Source organism: Syngnathoides biaculeatus, chromosome 7 (assembly GCF_019802595.1).
Source record: "Syngnathoides biaculeatus isolate LvHL_M chromosome 7, ASM1980259v1, whole genome shotgun sequence".
NCBI classification, from domain to species: Eukaryota; Metazoa; Chordata; class Actinopteri; order Syngnathiformes; family Syngnathidae; genus Syngnathoides; species Syngnathoides biaculeatus.
Window position 1 is genome coordinate 21193619 of NC_084646.1, and position 21492 is coordinate 21215110.

Below are 21492 nucleotides of genomic sequence, written 5' to 3' on the forward strand. Positions count from 1 at the left end.
ATGAGACCACCAATTATTTCTTTCGGCTTGTCCCTTTCAGGGTCACCACAGCGTGTCATCTCAGATGAACGCACATATATGTTTGGCACAATTTTTACGCCGAATGCCCTTCCTGACGCAACCCTTCTCAGGGAGTGGAGGCCCCAGTGGGATATGAATTCACAACCCCTGGTTTACCAAACCAGTGCTCTAACCACTGAGCTACGGGGCCTACATCACACCACCAATACCCAACTAAAAAGCATATGAACAATCTGGGAAATCGTCATTTTTATATACCGTATTCATGAATTACCGATGCTCATACTAATCCCAGTCCCTGTCTGTTTGTTTTTTGGCATACTGAAGTGTTTCAGCCCAAAGCAGACCACCACCACCCACCTTCCCCCTGTTCATACGATTTTTGTCAGTTTCTTTGTGCTTATGTTTCACACTTTCCAAACTATTATATATATATGTAAATAACTTTTTTTGCTAAATTTTTTGTTGTTTTCATCTTGACACTTAAAAATGCAATAACAACGCTGTGATGGTCCATTGTTGTCTTCATTGTGCTGATACTAACATTCTGTTTTCACTGATAGTTGTTGTCATTGTACACATGGAAATGATAACATCATTTGCCTTTGAAATGCATTTTTAAGTTTGCGACTATGCTCAGACAAGTTTTTATACACGTAATAGTCCCCTATGTGTAAGTGTCTTTTGTCTGCTATTGCTGTTAAACCATGAGTTGAGTATAAAGTCCACATGTGATGACAAGCAGTCCGCTGGGGTCAGTCTGGTTATTCCGTTCCACCCCCAGTCCTTGAATGCTTATACAATCAACTCACAGCACAGATACAGTATGATATTGAGAGACACTCAGAGCTTGATAAACACTTGAAAACAATTCACAACTTGGCCGTAGCCTTGGTATTTTCTTGATGTCTTTCAGAGGAATGACTACAAATGCAACTAATTTGCATTCCAGGAAATGAAGGTCATCTGTTTAAGCGTAGAATTGTACTCTCAACACAGACTGTTGTGTTGAGTGACTGTTGCGTGGGTTCTCTGTTATTCATTCTGTTTAGCGAGGAGGAGTCGGTTGGCGTTTGGACTGCCCTTAAGTGTGCTTCTAGTGTCTGAAAATGAGAGGGAAAAATATCACAACTGCATTTTAGTTTGAGCATACTAATGTCAATTGACTGCATAAAACGTTGTATTGCAAGTTAACAACATATTGCTGGAGCTGATACTTCCCTGTAAATGACAGAAGGATCAGAAATAATACGACGTAGGCTGACGTAGCTCATTGCAATTATCGTCTGATCGAATGTGGTGTTGTGGTGAGATCATTGATGACGATGAAATATTAGTTTGGGATCTCAAAGTGACACGACAATAACTAATTATCACTCTGTTAATTAAGTCCACTGAGATTCAATCCGGTCTTGACTATCATTAACGAGAAATGTGGTTTTGTCTCAGTACATGATGATTGTTGTGTAAGAGGGCTACTCTTTAACCTTAATAAATGGATAAATGGTTAAACGTGATATTTTAGAAAGTTGCTGTGGTTCAATCGCTTTTCACTTCTATTCTATTTTCAGCCGTAAACATTTTCAGGAATCGAGCTGCAATTGTTTCACCGATTTGCAGATGACTCAAAACTTGTCACAGCTCACCACATCATAGTTTGTCACTTAATTAGGCCTACAGTCACAGGAGACATTGACGATTTGTTTTAATGTTGACAGATTTCAGCACTGAAATGCCTGCAATTGTTGTTATCCTGAATACATCACTTGATTCCAAGCCCCCCAAAAATGTATATATCTAATGCCATCATGACATGTTGTCATTTTCTCCAACATACTGTGAACACCGTAAACGTGGAATTTTCCAGTGGCTAAAAAAGAAAATCTGGTGGCAGTAATTCCTCGTTGAGGAAACGCATCATGCAAACTCTGTATGGGGGATTTGTTCACTCAACATCTAGGTGACACCAAATTAAACTTATGAGGACAAACTGTGAAATAAAGTGATGAAGCCTGCTTTCATAGGAATTTCGGAGGATTTCTTAGAAATAGCAATGTGCTGCAATGTTTATAATAAGACTTTTGCCTTTTTGGACATGTTAATATGTAGTGACGCTGTTGTTACTGGAAGACATCTACAAACCCAATTCCAATGAAGTTGGACTGGATTGCTAAAATGTGGAAAAGTGTTCTGTAGTCCAACCAATCCCCATTTCAAATTGTTTTTGGAAATTGTGGACGTCGTGTCCTCCGGCCGTATAGGAAAATAACTGTCCTGACTGTTATGGACACCAAGTTCAAAGCCAGCCTCTGTGATGTTGTGGGGCTTTGTTAGTGCCAATCGCATGGATAACTTACACATCTGTGAAGGCACCATTAATGCTGAAATGTACACACAGATTTTGGAGAAATGTCCTGCCATCCGAGCTACAGTATGTAATTTTCAGGGATGGATGGATGTTAATAGAAAACAGTGGTCAATATGAATATAGGTTTAACATGATTTGCAAATCATTGTAGTCTGTTTTTATTTATTTCTTTGTTTAACACAGCATCCTAACTTTATTGAAATTTGGTTTGTACGTGCAACACCGTGCTGTTCTACCACCTGGAGGAGTTATGGCTTTGATTGATTTCTTAGTTGGCAGGACTGTAACTCTTGCCACAGGTCTTGGTCTCAAGACCGGTAATGTAACCAGATTTTCAAGGTCTTGGACTTGTCTCATACTTGTTTTCTTAAAAGGCTTGGTTTGGGCTTGGTCCCAGAGTAGTCACAGTCGGGATTTCCTGTTGAGACCGATCAAGACCAATATTTATCTATGATTCTTTAAGTTAGGAAATATAATAAAAAGGACGAGCACTTGGAAAAACAACAATTACCTTGAGTTCATATGTTGTTAACCCTCCTCCACCTGTAATGACTGCAAAATTATTGATGTTGTGACCGAAAGAACATGTCCCTCCCCCCTGCACACAAACAGAAGTGGAAGGTGTGAGCCCAGAACAAGACATGTTGTCATGATCCTGCCGCTCCAGCACAAGCTGTGCGGGTGTCCGCCCAGGTGCGCTGATTGGAAGGTGCACACCTGCGCCTCATGCAGCCTGATTATGCTGTGGATTTATATGACCGCGATGACAACTGGCCGGGGCCAGTTCCTTCTGTCACGTCCCATCGGAACGAGAGTAGGACCCAAATGCAGGAACTCGGAAGACGCAAGGTAGTTCAAGAAGAGACACGTTTATTATATGCAGAGGTAGGGGATCGAGCAGGCAGTCCGGTGCAGCAGCGGTAGTTGGGACGTCAGGCGAAGAGAGCAGGTGAGCGGGCAGGCAGGAGTCGGTACACAGGGGGAACAATCAAGGCAGGCAGAAGTATCGAAGGAGTCAGGCTTACAAGGTTGGTCGGGGAACGGACGAAGGTCGGTACACACAGGTTCGATCAGGGATACCGGGGCACACGAACGGGACATGAAGATCAACGAACTGGAGCCGGCCAAATGTCATCGCGGTCATTTAAATCCACAGCATAATCAGGCTGCATGAGGCGCAGGTGTGCACCTTCCAATCAGCGCACCTGCGCGGACACCCGCACAGCTCGTGCTGGAGCGGCAGTATCATGACACACGTCTGCTAACTCTCCCGTAGTTAAATTTAGCTTACTCAATCACAACCAAAAATAAAAAATAAAAAAAAAAAATCACTGATGTCCAAATACTGCTTTCCTGAATTCACTGAAATGCTGCAGAAAAGCTCATTTCTTTTGCCGACATCTTGAAAGTAAACATAAACACAAGTGGGCTATTATGAACTGCAAGAAATGCCAGAAAATCTAATTTGGTCTTTCTGAGATTAATACTTCCGGAAAGAGTTTTTTAATTCCACCTTAATTAATGTCGTTAACAGTATCATACACTGGCTGTAACTTATGCAAAAATCAACTAAATGGGTTCATTGTTTTTCACCATTTGAAGCACTCATAAACTAGCTTTAAACTTGAATTTCCCTTTTCAATTAAATTCTTTATTTTTTTTTCTTTTTATAAGAATGTAGTTAAAAAAATATTTTAACATTTGTAATTTTTGAATGTAGACATTTGAAAGAGTTGCAGATGCATTTTGCTTTAAATGTATTGAAAAAGAAATTTAAATTTAAGAGCAAAGGCTTTTAAACTATTTAACCATATCAGGAGTTTTAAACTTTTTTTTTTTTCTTTAAATGGTCTTGGTCTTGTCCACCACTGTCTGAACTTGTCTTGGTGGTGACCTGGTCTTAACTCCCAAATGTATTGGTCCCTGTGAGTTCTGGCTTCTGGCAAGTTTTGGTGTCATATAGTGTGGTCCTGAACACAACTATCAATCACTTGGTATTTTTTTTAAGTGTATCTATGTTTTGATCATCTTTGTTCAACTTCAGATAAGCAAAGCCTAGAAAGAAAGAAAGAAATGTTAACATCTTGTGTTCATATTGTTTGACACAGTGCCAAACCTTTCAACATTCAAGGAGCACCGAGGTACAACTTGACCCAGACCTGTTTTACAGTTGTGCAAAATGAAGGCGAGTTAATTGAGTTGCCCTTTGTGTACTGCGTTTTACTTTAGCTTCGGTCACCAATCCATTTAGTGAGGACTGTATACAATTTGAAGAACCCTTCTTTAAACTCATCCTTGATGAAATGAAAATTTCTCCTGTGCATGTTTTGAGCAGTTCTTTAACTGCGTGTTCAGAGGGGAAAAAAATATGCATATCAAATATCAAATGTGTTTCAGAAGACTGGCCCAGGTATGCTGGGTGATTGACATCTGGTGACTACCTCATTAAGTAAAGTCCACACCAACACTGGTTCATGTGAATATGAGCACTCCATCAGATTGCTACCTTGGAATGTGGCTTTACTGCAGACCAACTTTAATTAGCAAATACATTTTTGACATTGAGACAGACTTTATCTTGTGAGCTGAGTGTGTTTCAAAGCTCGGTACGATATGCATCAAATAGTCACCAAGGTTGATAAATGCTGTGCTTGACATGGTTGCTTAGCCTGTCTTCAGCTTTCCAGCTACTGCGAGACGATGAGGGAAATATGATTGCTGATCATGGAATGTTTGAATCTCTGTAATGCAGCCATGATATAATTGTTGAAGGCCATCAGTGTTATCATTCTGTTGAGCTCCAAAGACAAAATGAAAAGCATTAATGAATATATAAAATTTCATCCTGAAAATGGTTTTCATTAGAATGTGAATTTTCTTTTTTAAAAAACAGTCATTTTATTTGGAAGTATAAATAGATTTAACTGATAAGAATATTTGTAGTTTTGATTAATGGTAATAATACCCCTTTCCCCATTCTTTCCTTTCAAAGACACTTAACATCGGAGTTTTTGTCAGAAATCCTGCCCACACAAACATATTTTTTCAAAAATAGAGGTTTTTGATTTTTTTGTGGCTTTCATCCACACACAAACACATTTTTGTCCTTAAAAGATCAGCTTTTCAAAAACAAACAAAATTCATACGCAATATTTTCAGTTTCCTGAGATTCAACTGGCTATAATTCGTCTGAAACTCACCATCTAAATTCGATGTAAAAAAAAAAAAAGACGGGATTACTTCAGGTCAGAACCCAACAGCCAGCCAATGTAGTGACGCTCTCTTTGTATGTGACATAACGTGACTAAGAAAGCGTAAATGGATTGGGATCATGTTGGGTTCTGACCTGAAGTAGCCCTGCCTTCTTAACACTGGATTTAGACGGTGAATTTCAGACAGCGAATTGTAGCCAGTTGAATCTCAGGTGTGTTTGAATTTTAAAAGTTGAATTTTTTTATATGGCAAATTTGTGAACATTGAAAAGTTCAACTGAAATACAGCTAATCAAAATGTGATCACTTTGAAATAACAATGTGAATTTTACAATATAACATTTTCAGTGGCATTTTAAATTCAAATCCTCGTGGCACATATTTACTTCTGTAGCATTATATCATTTGCAGCATTTGCTCATATATTAAAGCTTTACCAAACAATAAAATGTGTACTGATTTCATTTGGTGCAAATATATGAGTAGGACTAATAAGACACGTAGGCTATTATTTATTTATATCTGGATTTACATCTATGTTATCGCCCATGCTCCGTTCAGACAAGCACACCTTTCACCATAAAGATTGCATAAATTTATATTTAATAGGGCTACTGAAGTGAGCGGTTCGAATATATGACCAATTCAGCTCATATTTTTCAACCTTATATTATAGAAAATACAGGTATATCTTTGGTTTTGGGCCAAATTTAAATGACGTTAGATTCACTCCGTATTTAATGTGAGCTATTTTCCTCATCCTCTAATGTTGCTTATTTCTAGAACACTGCCTCCGTCCTAATTTGAGGGCCAAGAGTACAATCGCAAGCCTGTGCCAAGGGTTGACCTTTCATTGATTTACATCTGATAGTGTGCGGAAACCCCGTTGGCTGTGTGGCTGGGTGTCTTCAGCTGTGGTCTCTTTAATTACGACACGAACAATGGGTCAGTTGTCTCCATGCGTCTTGGAGCGTAACATCTCCACACCATGGACCGGGATGGGGAAAGCAGCTGTCACCAAGGATTTCACTCTGCTGGGGTTTTTTTTTTTTTTTTTTCATTGCCAAAGATAGACATGGCCAGCCATCTTTGAGAATAGCGAGCAAAGTCATACAGGTAGGTAATACCTCCCTTATTGAATACAGAATACAAAGTGGAAGGTATGTTTATAGATCACGATGACATAAAAAACTAAAAAAATAAACAATTATCTATCTATCTATCTATCTATCTATCTATCTATCTATCTATCTATCTATCTATCTATCTATCTATCTATCTATCTATCTATCTATCTATCTATCTCTATCTATCTATCTATCTATCTATCTATCTATCATCTATCTATCTATATCTATCTATCTATCTATCAGTTTTTGGAAATGCTAATCTTGTGCTTTGTGTATCAGCACAAAAGTTCACTAGTCTTACAGTTTTGTATTGCATTTACCTTACTTAAATGACCAGCCACTTGTGAAACAGATTTTTTTCCTGTGTGTCATAAAGACGTGAGAGTGCATCATAATAGTAACTGCACATTATTTTTTTTTAACACAGATTAAAGATGACACAAAAAATATTGAGAAAAGCTAATGCAAAGAAACACACTGTGATGTGTTTTGTCGTGATCTTTAAAGCTATGAATGGTTTCAATTTAACAATGTCTTCCTGGAAGCTAAATTTAATGAAAAAAAAATGAAATAATGAAACTCGACTTGTAAAGCCATTGAAGCCATCTCCAGGCTTATGCAAAAGTGCATTTTTAGATGAAGATTGGACAAATTTAAAGTCTGATAAGGTGCGTCGTATCTTCATAGCGTATCCAGCTGTGTTGTGAACACATCTCCTTGGGTAGTCAAACTGCCCCACTTTTGAGATGCATGAAAAACAGGCTTCACATAATCTCTACGCTGGTTTACACCCAGATGGGAACATGTTTTATTGCACGGTCAAATTGAACGGAGCAGAGTAGTGTCAAACTGTCTCCCCTGCAGGGCTAAAATAATAGCTATCTGTTTTTATTCCCCTCAGTGGTACATTCGTACTCTTTGCCATTGTTTTAACATTTTCAGTCAATGAAGAGCTGTTCCTCAGAGGGAGTGGATCTGATGTGTATTGTGAAACAAGGTCATGAATGGTCTTTATTAACAAACCTCCCCGAGAGTACGCTTCCTGACTGATTTGAATTCTCAATTCCTTAATGAGGACAAGCGTGTGACAAAAATATGAGCGGATGTACACATTGAACTGCTGCTCAAATTATGATGATCAATACCTCTTGGAAGCATGATTTCATTTCTATGCCATTTACCCTGTTCAGGATCATGGGGAATCTGGAGCTTACTTCATCTGAATTCAGGTGAGAGGTGAGAATCACCTTTGACTGATAACTTATTGACACACTGATTAACAAAAAAAAAAAAAAAAAGTGCATTCTCGCAAACAATCTTCAATGAACCTAACAACAACAAAAAATGTAAAATTCACATCAAAAACCTATGTACAAACAGTATTTATGTATGTGTCGTCTCACTTTACCCTAAATTTGGTTTACCATAACTGGTCCCAGTTCTATGTAACTTGACCTTTCTCAATGAGTATCTCCAGCTTAACAAAAATTACCCAAAATTTCCATAACAGAAACTATGTCCAGGATGTACATCAATGGTGTGAAGGTGCGCATGCGTACTAAAAATATCAAAAATGCCCCAGATTCAAGTGCATTATTTTTAGGGGGGAAGGGAGGAGCACAACAGTCAGGGGCTCAAGTAATATTGTTGTTTGTGAACAACTTGTCCTAACAGGAAAAGAAAAATGTTTGACAGAACGTTGCATCACTTCATGAACTGATTTGCTCCTTTCTCGGTTTAGTTGGACTCAGCTCCAAGCCTGTGCTGCACAAGAAAATTCCCCACACATGGCGACGGTGGCTGAGTGCATGCATCAACTGCTGACAAGGTGAACAATTCTGGATAGGTGGGTATAGATTCATGAGGTCTGTGCACATACTCTATTTAAGTTGTCCGCATGGTCATCACCAGCTCATGTATGTTCTCAGTATGTTATCATGTTGTGGTTGTTGTTGTTGTTTTCTTCGTTGTAACTCACTTAAAGGCAATGAATGATGAAGCCACGTTGATTGGTTCTGAATAGTTGCGTGTGTTTATGCCCACTGGCGCAGACAACCCCCTTTTTGTTGAATACACCGGTCGCAGGCATCTGTAGGATTCCGACAACCCCTTTGAACCCGACCCCTGAGAGATTAATGCCATGCGGCAAACATATTTGTACTAGTCAGGGAAATAGACAGATACAGCAGATAACTTGTGAATATTTTAAATTTGAGTCAATTTACATAAAATACTATTTTACTCAATAAAATATTAATTATTATTACATCTTCAAAAATTGTTGGTAATCAATCAATGTCTTTATAATCTTATTGGGTATTTAAGAAAATGAACAAAAATGACAGATTTTTAATCATTTGGAACACAATGACCATTCAAAGAAATGAGATTATTTTTTCCGTAGCAATCAATTAGCAGTGGCCGTAGTTGCAATGGGCACATTGACAACATCCTCTGCCTTACTCACCTCCTCAGCCCCCTGACCCATTTATGAGTCCTTGACTGTCATGGTGGTAGCTATAATTACATTTATGAGGTTGGGACTCTGGTAATTTACTTCCACGCAGACTGATATTTGCATTGTGTATATGTTATTAGGAAGCGTGGTGACAGATGTTAATTGTCTTGTGTGTTCTGAGTTACCGGACGCACATTTAAAGTATGGTCTCCTTAAAGGGTAAACTAAAGGATTATTCGTGAACTGACAGAAGGGATCCCAACTCTTGGTCCGCACATTTGGAGACGCAAATAGAGTTGTAACTTGAATCACCCCAGGTGCTGATAACTTTACCACTGCTACACAATGTTAGGAAGTAACATGTTTTATGTAAATGTTACTTTTTAAAATACAAAGTGTGTGTGATTGAAATTCATTAGATTATTGAGAGAAAATCCTTCCCTGCTTCCACTTTTTTTCTTCTTTTTGGCAAGAAGGAGGGGTGTTTGGCTGGAGTCACTGAATGTCTGGTCTACACTCACCTCATTTTGGTGCGGGCAGCGTGGGTTCAGTTCCCACTCAGTGACGGTGGCAATATGAGTGTGAATGGTTGTCCATGTCTATATGTGCCCTGCGACTGACTGGCGACCAATTCAGGGTGTAGTCTGCCTTTTACCCAAAGTCAGCTGGGATAGTCTCCAGTGGCCCGTGACCCTAACCAGGATAAGTGCTGTTGAAGATGGATGGATAGATGTTCAGCTGTTAGGTCAAGCAGAAAGAGGGTTATGTATCCCTATTATCCAGGCACAGTTTTAGTGTTTCCCAGAAGAGTTTTTAAGATGTCACTGGGGTTCTTTGTATTCTGAACAATTTTATTGAAAGTTTCAGTGGGACAGAATGGTTTCGAAGGTGAGTGACAGAAACAACAAAGGAAACGGAAAATGAAAAAATTATTAAATAATACAGAAAAAGAAGACATCTCAATGAAGCCATTACCTTATCATGGTGGAGGGGTTTGTCTGTCCCAATGATCCCAGGAACTAAGTTGTTTGGGGCTTCACGTCCCTAGTAGGGTCACCCATGGCAAACAGGTCTTAGATAAGGTACCAGACTCCTGAAGAATCCTGTGATAAAAACACAAATAGATCAAGGTTTCCCTTGCTCAGACGCGGGTCACCGGGGCCCGCATCAGGAGCCAGACCCGGAGGTGGGGATCGACGGCCATTATGAAATGTGTCCTGACTCTGACCTTGGCAAAGAGACCTTTCTGTAGGCCATTTTTTCAGACTGAACCAACTCATATTCATTAGCGCGGATCAGGGGACGGATTGCTGTCTGATTATTGATAGACTTTAGGTGTTGTCATACCCATCCATCCATCCATCCATCCACCCATCATCCATCAATTTTCTGAGCCGCTTATCCACACAAGGGTCATGGAAGTGCTAGAGCCTATCCCAACTAGCATCGGGCAGGAGACAGGGTATACTCTGAACCGGATGCTAGCCAATCACATGGCACATAGAAACAAACAACCATTCGCACTCACAGTCACACCTAGAGGCAATTTAGAGTGCGCAATTAAGTCACCAGCTATGCACATTCATTTTGTATGCAATTCATTTATAAACGTTCCACTCCTTAGTTAAAATTTTTGAAACAGTGCATAAAAATATTGCACGTGGTCAATTCCATGTTTTTCCTTATGTTCAAGTAAAATGATATGTTGTTATTTTCAAAATGTAGACTGTACCAAAATTGTGAGGGCACACTAGGAGCTAATTGACATTCTCCAGTTTCTAGACCTTTGCACCGAGCTAAAAATGTAGATGTGATTATTGGGTTCTTAAAACAGTTATGGCGTTTGAGACTTGTAGAAAGAATTAAGAATTTTGAGAGTTTGATGTTGTTGCAGTCTATTTGTTCCAATTCTAGCCAATAATGATGTTACTCCTATTAATGCATCCATTTGATAGGGTGTTGTAGTTGGTTAGCTAAATAAAAGTATTTTAAGCTGAGAGCACTTAGGCCTCCCTCCTGTTTAATTTTCTAGAGAGTGGCTAAAGTCATTTTATTTCTCTTATTCTTAAGTAAAAAATGTTTGGAACAATTTCATTGTGATCATCATTGAGAATAAATAGCTTATTTGAGGTAATGTTTTTATTTTTACTCCCCGGTGTATTGTATAATTAAGCATTCATGATCATTTTCGTATAAAATATCTGAAACACATGCACTATCACATAATGATGAGGGGAATATCAACATAACATTAAGACCGTCGCATAATACTGTTAATGGATATCTTGGAAAACAACTAAATGGTGAATATATTAGTGAGGATAGATATTTAATCATTTAAAGTGCAGCACAGCAGCTTCATTATGACAACTATTCACCAACACTGAAAGTCGTGGCTCATCAACATGATAAGATCGTGTGACTGAGACTGCAGAGTCCAAAGAGCCATTAGTGTCTGCTTCTTCATTTTGACACTGACTTCTGGATATCTGCCATCTCTTATTATATTACAGCGTCAAAAGTCCCCGGTTCTTTATTACTGGCCCCTAATCTCTTGTGACAGTTAATCATGTTACAAGTTCTTCAGGCCTCTTCATTTTTACATTTATTTTTTTATTTAACACATTCATACTGTGTTTATGTCCATAACACCATAATATTTACATCTTGGGATCACTGAATTGTTCATTATAAGGTGTACCACCTTTTTAGCGAGGGTTCTCATATCAGAGAAGTTGCCCGTGTTCCCTCAGCACTGTTTAGGTGGACTGTGATGAATGTCTTCATGGTCTGGTCAAAGTGTCGATATCTTCACCAGCTGGGCCCATCTGTCATGTTTTTCCTGTGACACCCTTGAACGTAACTCTCGTCCTATCAGGGTGGCCATCCATCAAAGTGGTAAACAGAGACATCTCCCATTAGCGGCCCTGAACACTTCTCATCATATACCATAACAGACAAGTAATCATCTGGTATTGTGTAGCGCCACAGGCTAATGTGAAATATTAACAGAAATACAGCACTCCAGCTGCTGATTGGATGGAGCATCTGTGCAAATATAATGAGTGTTTAAAGTTGCGAAGACAGTCAACTCTAGCTGCTGTGAGAATCTGTTACAGTTCCACGATATTTTTTCTCTCGGAAAACAGATAAAAAAATGTATTGATTTTCTATAGCACATGTCCTAATGAAGGTTATTGAAGAATTGGAGACAATGGTAGCTCACTCTTGGGGAGAGGCTGAGTATAGCCTTGGTTGTGCAGGGCACATACGGCACTGTACCCTATGGTACTAAAAGTGTTCAAACACCTTCCTTAATTCACATGTGATTTTAAGTGACAGGACATTCTAAATCCATATAGTTTAATGTTGGTCCACCCTTTACAGATGTAGCAAGAGCAAGGGGTAATCCCCAAACTGTTTGACTGTCCAAAATGTCCTGGTATGCTGCAGGACCCACAGAGTTCCTTTCATTGTAGCTCAGGGTCCAATATTTTGGACATTTCCAACTTTGTGGAAACAGCTTGGATATGACCCCTTCATATTCTAACAACACAAATCAAGTTTCATAAAGACATGTATGAGAGCGTATGATGTGGATGAACTTGACTGCCCTGCCCAATCCTGACCTCAACTTTATAGAACACTTTTAAAGGCAAGACTGAGAGCTACGCCTTCTCGTGCAACATCAGAGTCTAACCGCACAACTATGTTTCGAGAGAAGTGGTCATAAATTCCCACAAACACACCCTAAAACCTTGTGCTCTCATGGTGCCAGGTGTGTGCTGAATCCAATTTAAGATGAGTGTTAATGTGATTGGTAAAATCTGAATACAGCAACATCGGATTCATAAGAGGATGTGGACACTTGTGCAACTGCATTATTACAGTCGTTCTCTTTTATGTCCCCACTGAAAAAGAAAAATTCTGAAAGAAAATGGTTAATTGAGTTGTGCAGGTTAGAAACCCCATTAAAACTTGAAATCCTGGCATTTGAACAGGGTTATGTAACTTTTATATGTAATGTAGTTGACGTGACCAGAAAATAGCCAAAGACAATTAGATTGTGTAAAATGAATGGTAAAATGCCAAATGCTTATACCAAGGAAAGATCCAATCACATGATCTTCTTTTTCTTTCACCTTGTCCCGTTAGGGGTCGCCACAACATGTCATCTTTTTCCATTTAATCCTATCGCGTGCATCCTCGTCTCTTAACACCCACTGTCCTCATGTCCTCCCTCACACATCCATAAACCTTCTCTTTGGTCTTCCTCTCGCTCTTTTGCCTGGCAGCTCCATCCTCAGCACCCTTCTACCAATATACTCACTCTCTCGCCTCTGAACATGTCCAAACCATCAAAGTCTGGTCTCTCTAACCTTGTCTCCAAAACATCAAACTTTGGTTGTCCCTTTAATGAGCTTATTTCTAATCCTATCCAACCTGTTCACACCAAGCAAGAACTTCAGCATCTTCATTTCTGCTACCTCAAGTTCTGCTTCCTGTTGTTTCTTCAGAGCCACCGTCTCTAATCCGTACATCATGGCCGGCCTCACCACTGTTTTATAAACTTTGCCCTTCATCTTCTTTCACATAGAACACCAGACTCCTTCTGCCAACTGTTCCACCCCACTTGGACCCGTTTCTTCACTTCCTTTCCACACTCTCCATTGCTCTATATTGTTGACCCCAAGTATTTGAAGTCATTCACCTTCGCTATTTCTTCTCCCTGGAGCTTCACTCTTACTCCTCTGCCCCTCTCATTATTTATACATATATATATATATATATATATATATATATATATATATATATATTCTGTTCTACTTCGGCTAATCTTCATTACTCTCCTTTCCAGTGCGTACCTCCATCTTTCAAACTGTTCCTGCGCCTGTTCCCATCTTTCACTGCAGATCACAATATCATCTGCAAACATTATGGTCTAAGGGGAATCCATGATCAAAAAAAAAAAAATCAGATGATTGAGACCAGGTGAAAAGGATAGAGTTTTTTTTTCATTTTCTGGCATTTAAATGTCACAAAGTGACATGATAATCCAAAAGCATCAAGATCCAACTAAATGGAACAGTGTAAGCGTGCGTGTGTGTGCGTGTGTGTGCGTGTGTGTGCGTGTGTGTGTGTGTGTGTGTGTGTGTGTGCATGCGTGAGACATGCAGACATTGTCTGCCTTGATTCTATTTTCTTGTTGCACTACACTTCCCAAGAACAAGGAGCCACGACATGGACCACTCATCCTAAAAGCAAACTGATAGACTATTTCTAAATCTGCAAATCCTATCTCTAAACTACGTCGTCATTGAGTGAAGAGGTTAGCCACTGTGACACATGCAACCAACTTCACTTCAAAGGGAAGTTAAACAAGTGTTAATTATTTTAGGACAAACAAGTTTGTGGTCATGAATCAATAATGTTGGTTAATAATACTGTATATGCACGTAAAGTAGACCACCAGTCGACTATGTAGCTGCATGGATTGTCTTATGGTCTAACATGCTAAACTATCTATCTAGCCATCAAATTTCTGAACCGCCTAGGCTCACTAAGGTCACATGTGTCCTGGAGCCTATTTCAGCTGATGGGTGGAGTTCACTCTGAACTGGTTGCCAGCTAATCGCAGGACACATACAAACAAAAAAACATTTACATTCGCATTCACACCTACAAACAATTCACAGCAATGCAGATTTATTTGTATACTGTGCATTTCATACACAAGGTAACGCAATGTGCTTTACATGATTTAAAACATTTAAGTACAAGCCAAAAAAAATCAAACTTTTAAAACATGGGGAAAAAATAAAGTACAATTTTAAAGAGTGTACGGTGCCAAAAATATAATTGAAGAGTGGAAATATTGTAAAAAGAAAGAAGAAGAGAAGAGTTTTTAACCAGGATTAAAAAAACATTCTTACCCAGGGATGATGTCTCCTCTCTTGGCAAGTTATTTCTTTGGACGCAACAATTCAGGGTATATCCTGTTTTTTGCTCAGATGTAGATGAGATAGCACACCCATGACCCTTGTGAGGATAAGCGGTACAGAAACTGGAGGGATAAATGGATAATATCTATATCTATATATTATTCTTATATATTTTGTATGCATGTATATATGTTTGTATAACTATATACATAAGTTACACATTAGATAAATAATTGTATGCATGCTCTTTTTTTAACGCATTATCAAGACTCAGTATCGGCATATCGAGACAAAAGCCTGAGTCAAAGAGATGTTGATGTCCATGAAGACATCTGTGATTTTAGATGCACAGTCCTTCAGAACACAACCAGGAATGTTGATCCTACATCTTCTCATGCTGTCCCAGGTTAGCACCTGGTCACAAGGTGGGGGTGGAGACTTGTGTGCCGGTTTACTGTTGTGTCCCTCAGAGTGAGCAAAGAAGTTCTTTTGGTCATTCAGGAGGGAGGTGGAGCAGTCACAGGTCTGTGGTGAGGATTTGCAGTCCACAGTGGTCTGAATACTTCACCGCAAACCCCTGATATCACTGCTGTTATTGAAGCAACGTGTGATCCTCATGCTTGGCCTCCCTGATGTTATGGGACAGATCGGCCCAAACTGTCCTCAGGCATACCCTCGCAGCAGCTTCTCTTTGTCGCTTCCCAACACATACCCAAACGCTGTATTGTCATTTATTGAACAAACGTGGCTAGCTAACATTGGCTAAAACACTTACCTGTTATGCCATACTGTTCTTTATTCAGCTAACGTGGCGAACTCACATTACATCAAAATTTGCAGATACACTCTTGCATAATAACCCAATAATGCAATTTACCTATAACTAAACCATGTCAGTTTGAAGCAGAATCCAAATCAGCTTTAATGGCCAAGTTTGTAACAACACACAAAGAATTTGTCTCTGGCAGTCGATGCCGCCCCAGTACAACTTTCATGTTGAGTACGGAGAAACATAATTAACACGAACGAAGAAGAACAGACATTCAATTAAACGGGAACTATTCCTTATAAGAGTCACAGTTGTGCAAGGATATAAAGTCTTCTAGCATTTAGAGCAGGTAGCCCCACATTATGTTAAGATTATACAGAGTGCCTTTACCTGTTTGCGGTTCACCATTAAAGACCAGTGCAAACCAAAAGATTGCCACTTCAGTGGACAGGTGGCGATCAGAGAGGTGTGGAGGATACTCCACCCTGCACAAGTATTCATTTCATATTCAGCCAATGAAGATTGATTTGTTGCAATGGCTTTTAGTTTCCTGTAGGTAGCAGTACATCCAGGCAGGCCCCACTTTCTTTCCATGAGTTCTAGCTAGGTTGAATCCCTCACCACTGCAGCTCATAACAGTTCAAGGTGGAGGCCTTATTCAGTTTACCAGGTATCAAACTTCTCATTCTACCCATCAACACACCCACCCACTTCCTCCGTCACTTTGGTTTGGATGTGACGATATAGTCATTGGAATCAATCCACACTTGAAATGAAGATGTATATCTTTTCATGATGTCATGAAATTAGATTGATAAAGCTAAAATAGTGTAATGTCTTAAATTATGAGCCTATCCCTTTAAAGGAGCAATTGACACCAAAATATACATTTTAAAATGGGTATTGTTGTCAAAACTACATATAATATTAATCCTTTTGATTGTAATACAAGTCCAAAAAAGTGAGCGGAGAGTGTTTTATTAAAGCGCAAAATTGCGAAAGTCTCACTCGACATTCCAGTTGCGGCCATATTGCCTTTGACGTCATTTGATGTCACACTGGGACAGTCGCCATAGAAAACACAGTGTGCCACCTGTTATGGCAGATGAACAAGAGAGATTTTCAGATTTCTTCTGAGAGAGACACTTTTTTTGAAGAACAGAACATCTCAGAAGCAAATGAAGTGACCGGGCCATATTACCATATCGTTTTGAGCCATATTAGATTAGATATGCGGATCGCTTCTAACTGACAACAGACACCCCGACAGACAGACGCGGAGGACGATGAACCCAATAAAATATTCAAAATGACTGGCGCATAATTGTTTGATTTCCTAACCTTTTTATAACTCTTCTGTATGTAGCATACTCAGGAGGACCCATGCTGGGCGAAGTAAGTACGTCAGGGGTGCCCAGATACCGGTGGTCGGTGGGTGGGAGGAGAGCTCCTTTCTCCTCCCCGCACGCGGCTGCCCACTTCCACGTTGGCAAGCTGCTAATGGCCACACTGCCTTCCTGGAACATTCGCTGGAAATAACATTTGTTCGAGTTTGGTGACTATACGTCATTTGGTTAATTAACTCGTGTTACTGCCTACGAAACTGTCTTTGTACTTCTATTTTGTCATTGTTTTGTCTTCTATTGTATGTGTGTGATTAAATTGTCTTAAACGCAATACAAGTGCGTTCTTTTATTTTGCTAGTTTGACCAAGGGGATGTATTCTAAATTCACGCGTAACATATGGGATAAACTGTGAAACAAATTAGTCCCCCCGAGCTATTATTTTTTTTAAAAGCTCTGTAAACACCTACCTGTCATTTAGAACACACAAAGCTCTTCTCCTTTCCACCTGTGCAATCCATTTTTCATGACAAAACGGGTCTTTTGGAAACATGTGGAGAGTGAATCCATCCTCCCGAGTGTTCGAGCAAAATCCAGCAATAGAACGAGCCAGTATTCTGGCTAACACACAAAAAAAAACAGATAATTTCTCACCAGTAAAGCAGGTATAAACTCGAAAGCCGCGATTGTAGGCGTCTGCAAAAAATGTCACTTCCTGGTTCTGCTTCAACACAAATACCTTGAGAGAATTTTCATGGAGTTTCATGACATGCTGTGAACAAACGAATGGGTCCATTCCGTCTGACTTTTTTTTTTTGGTTAACAACATACTAAAAATTATGTTTTAGGTGTCAGTGGCCCTTTAAGAATGCAGGGGGGGACGGAGTAGGGTATACTAGGCGAGAGTGTAAGTGTACTAACCAGCTAATTATTGCTGTAGTTGTTGTTTTGCAGCATTTGCTGTGCTGCCCAAGCATTAATTTAAAAAAAAAAATAAAATAAAAATTCAGCGGTGACTCCCGTTCCTCATTGCCCATCGCAGAAGGCATTACAATATGTTTCACTGCACGGTTTGGCTTGTCGTGCTATTCGAAAGATAAAGGGGAACCCCACATTCCTCTCTATGTTTTCTTCTTTGTACAGCAATGATTTTCTTTTTTTTTTTTACATTCTTAACAAAAACATAGATAATAATCTTCGTAGCAGTGGGGATTCTGGATAAATTTGTGAAAAGTTCAAGTTAAACTATGAAAGTATCAAAGATATAAGATCAGCTTTTTGGTATGTGGGCTCTACTATTTACATGCAGATCACAGTAAACCATATGGCATTTAAAAGAGAAATCTTTATTAGGTAAAAGAGCAAAAAAATAAATGAAAAATTAAGGACAGGTTTTCATAAATTGTTCAAGATAGTGTTTCTGTGACTCTTTGAAACCCAAGCATGATCTGGCACACATTTAGAAGAAGGGCTAATTGCTTCAGCACCTCTGTGTGAAAACCCAGTCACTTGTGAAACCCTAATGGGAACCAGAATTCCTCCATGTAATCCACATCATTTCATCGTCCTCAGATGTTTGTCTACCACTTTCTGTGTTAAAATAAGACATAGCAATTATAATATTCTGAGTACATAGTATGTATTAGAGAATGACACAAGGTATAGTTGAAACTAAATACAGTAGTTTGATATCCTTTGATGTGAAGAAATACTCCTTATTGTCCCCAGACCATCAGAGTGGGTAATTGGCCACTATAACTCAACAGAATGGTTTGCCCTGAGCTACACATAATACTTCCTGCACTTAACTAAATCCATTTTTCAACTCTCAGAAGAGTTATGGCACAGTAATGCATTATTGTTCAAAAAGCCTGACCAAGTTAGACCTCCACAAAACTTCGCAAATTTGGCAAAGGCCAATACAACAGTTGGTACTCATAGAAGAAGCATCATAAATTTGATATTTTCTGAGGCATTAGTTTCACATCAAATACCGTTGAATTGTCCTACGCTTGAGTAGATGAACATTTTTTAAAGCAAAATGGTTACTCTGGATCATTATTATCATTATCATTTAATATTAGAGTAAAAGTATAAATTTAGTGTTAAGAAGGCATGTGGCAACTGTGTATAAATAATGAATATTATATATGCAGATGTGAATGCAAAACTACTGCACACGAATAAACATGATAGTGTACACTATACACAGAAGTGAATGTAAACAGGAGCAAGATTGGTCAACAGTGCTGAAATGTAGCAGGAAAAAAAACTATACATGTATCGTCGATATATAATACTATATTGTCACGTCCCATCGGAACGAGAGTAGGACCAAAATGCAGGACTCGGAAGATGCCAGGTAGTTCAAGGAGAAACGTTTATTATATGCAGAGGTAGGGGATCGAGCAGGCAGTCCGGTGCAGCAGCGGTAGTTGGGACGTCGGGCGAAGAGAGCAGGTGAGCGGACAGGCAGGAGTCGGTACACAGGAGAACAATCAAAGCAGGCAGAAGTATCAAAGGAATCAGGCTTGCAAGGTTGATCGGAGAACATGCGAAGGTTGGTACACACAGGTTCGATCAGGGATACCGGAGCACACGAACGGGGCATGAAGATCAACGAACTGGAGCAGGCCAGTTTTCATCGCGGTCATATAAATCCACAGCATAATTAGGCTGCATGAGGTGCAGGTGTGCACCTCCCAATCAGCGCACCTGCGCGGGCACCCGCACAGCTCGTGCTGGAGCGGCAGGATCATGACAGTACCCCCCCCCCTCAAAGGCACGGCTCCCAGACGTGCCTAAACGAAAAAACAGACAATAATTAACACAGGCAGGGGTGGGCGGAAGGGGTGTCCATCCAGGCCACCAAACACAAGGCGTCCGGGTGGACAGGTCAGGAGGACGACCCGGACGCCAAGCACCAGGGTCCCCAAAGTGCGATTCGGGCGGACGACCTCTGTGAGGAACCAAACGGCGAAGCAGGAACCAGAACGAGGCAGGCCACTGCTCTGGACGAGAACCTCCCACGCCATGGTTGCAAGACGACCAGGGATTGGTCGCCACCGAGGCTTGGTCAGTAGGCAGCCGTGGATTGGTCACCAACGAGGCCAGGTCATGAAGCGGCTGGAAGCCATCTGGAGCAAATAGGATGATGGAGAGAAGGACCAGAGCCATGACCGCCATCCCGAAGTCTCTCCAGCTCCAGGGTGGCTCCACAGAACTCCCCAGCTCCTCCTGGACCTCAACGTGAGAAGGCGGCGACACCATTGCCTCCTCCTGGACAGAAACGTGAGAAGGCGGTGACACCTTCGCCTCCTCCTGGACAGCAACGTGAGAAGGCGACGACACCATCGCCTCCTCCTGGAGAGCAACGTGAGAAGGCGGCGACACCATCGCCTCCTCCTGGACAGCAACGTGAGAAGGCGGCGACACCATCGCCTCCTCCTGGACAGCAACGTGAGAAGGCGGCGACACCATCGCCTCCTCCTGGACAGCAACGTGAGAAGGCGGCGACACCATCGCCCCCTCCTGGACAGCAACGTGAGAGGGCGGCGCCACCATCGCCACCTCCTGGACAGCAACGTGAGAGGGCGGCGCCACCATCGCCACCTCCTGGACAGCCACGTGAGAAGGCGGTGGCAGCATCACCAACTCCACCTCCTCCTGGACGGGAGCGTGAGGCAGCTGGGGAACTGTCGCCACCTCATGGACAAGAACGTGAGAAGGCGGAGGCAGCATCATCAACTCCACCTCCTCCTGGGCGGCAACGTGAGGCGCCTGGGGAACCGTCGCCACCTCCTGGACAGGAACGTGAGAAGGCAGCGTCAGTGTCACCGTCGCCACCTCCTGGACGGGAACGTATGGGCGTGCCCGTCGCCGACAGAGCAAGAACGGGGAGCGACCGCGGGCCGGTCGCCGACAGAGCAGGAGTATGGAGCGTCTGCGGGCCGGTCGCCACTGGTACTCCAGAGCACGGACGAGAAGCGGCTGTGGAGACGTCGCCACCTCCTGGACAGTAACGTGAGGCGGCATCGGGTCGGTCCCCACTTCCACGTGAGCTTGCAGTGCATCCGTTGAAATAGCAACGTGGGCGTGGCGCGGTGGAGAATCCGTTTCTAGGGCAACGTGAACGAGAGTCGGCAGAGTCAGTCGAAACTGACACGTGGGCGTGTCTTGGAGCGGTTCTGTTCCGACTGCCGCGTTAACTCTGCTCGGAACAGCCAACCCTCAATGTGGGAATGGCGA

General features: G+C 41.1%; 1 long non-coding RNA gene across 1 annotated transcript; it reads right to left on the minus strand.

Annotated features, from left to right (window-relative positions):
• Positions 1 to 675: 675 nt before the first annotated feature.
• On the minus strand, positions 676 to 3038 carry LOC133503006 (uncharacterized). Its single transcript, XR_009795600.1, has 3 exons — positions 2901 to 3038; positions 2749 to 2807; positions 676 to 1124 (listed from the first exon to the last, which is right to left on the minus strand). It is a non-coding gene; the product is annotated as an uncharacterized LOC133503006 (long non-coding RNA).
• Between the last annotated feature and the right edge of the window lie 18454 nt (positions 3039 to 21492).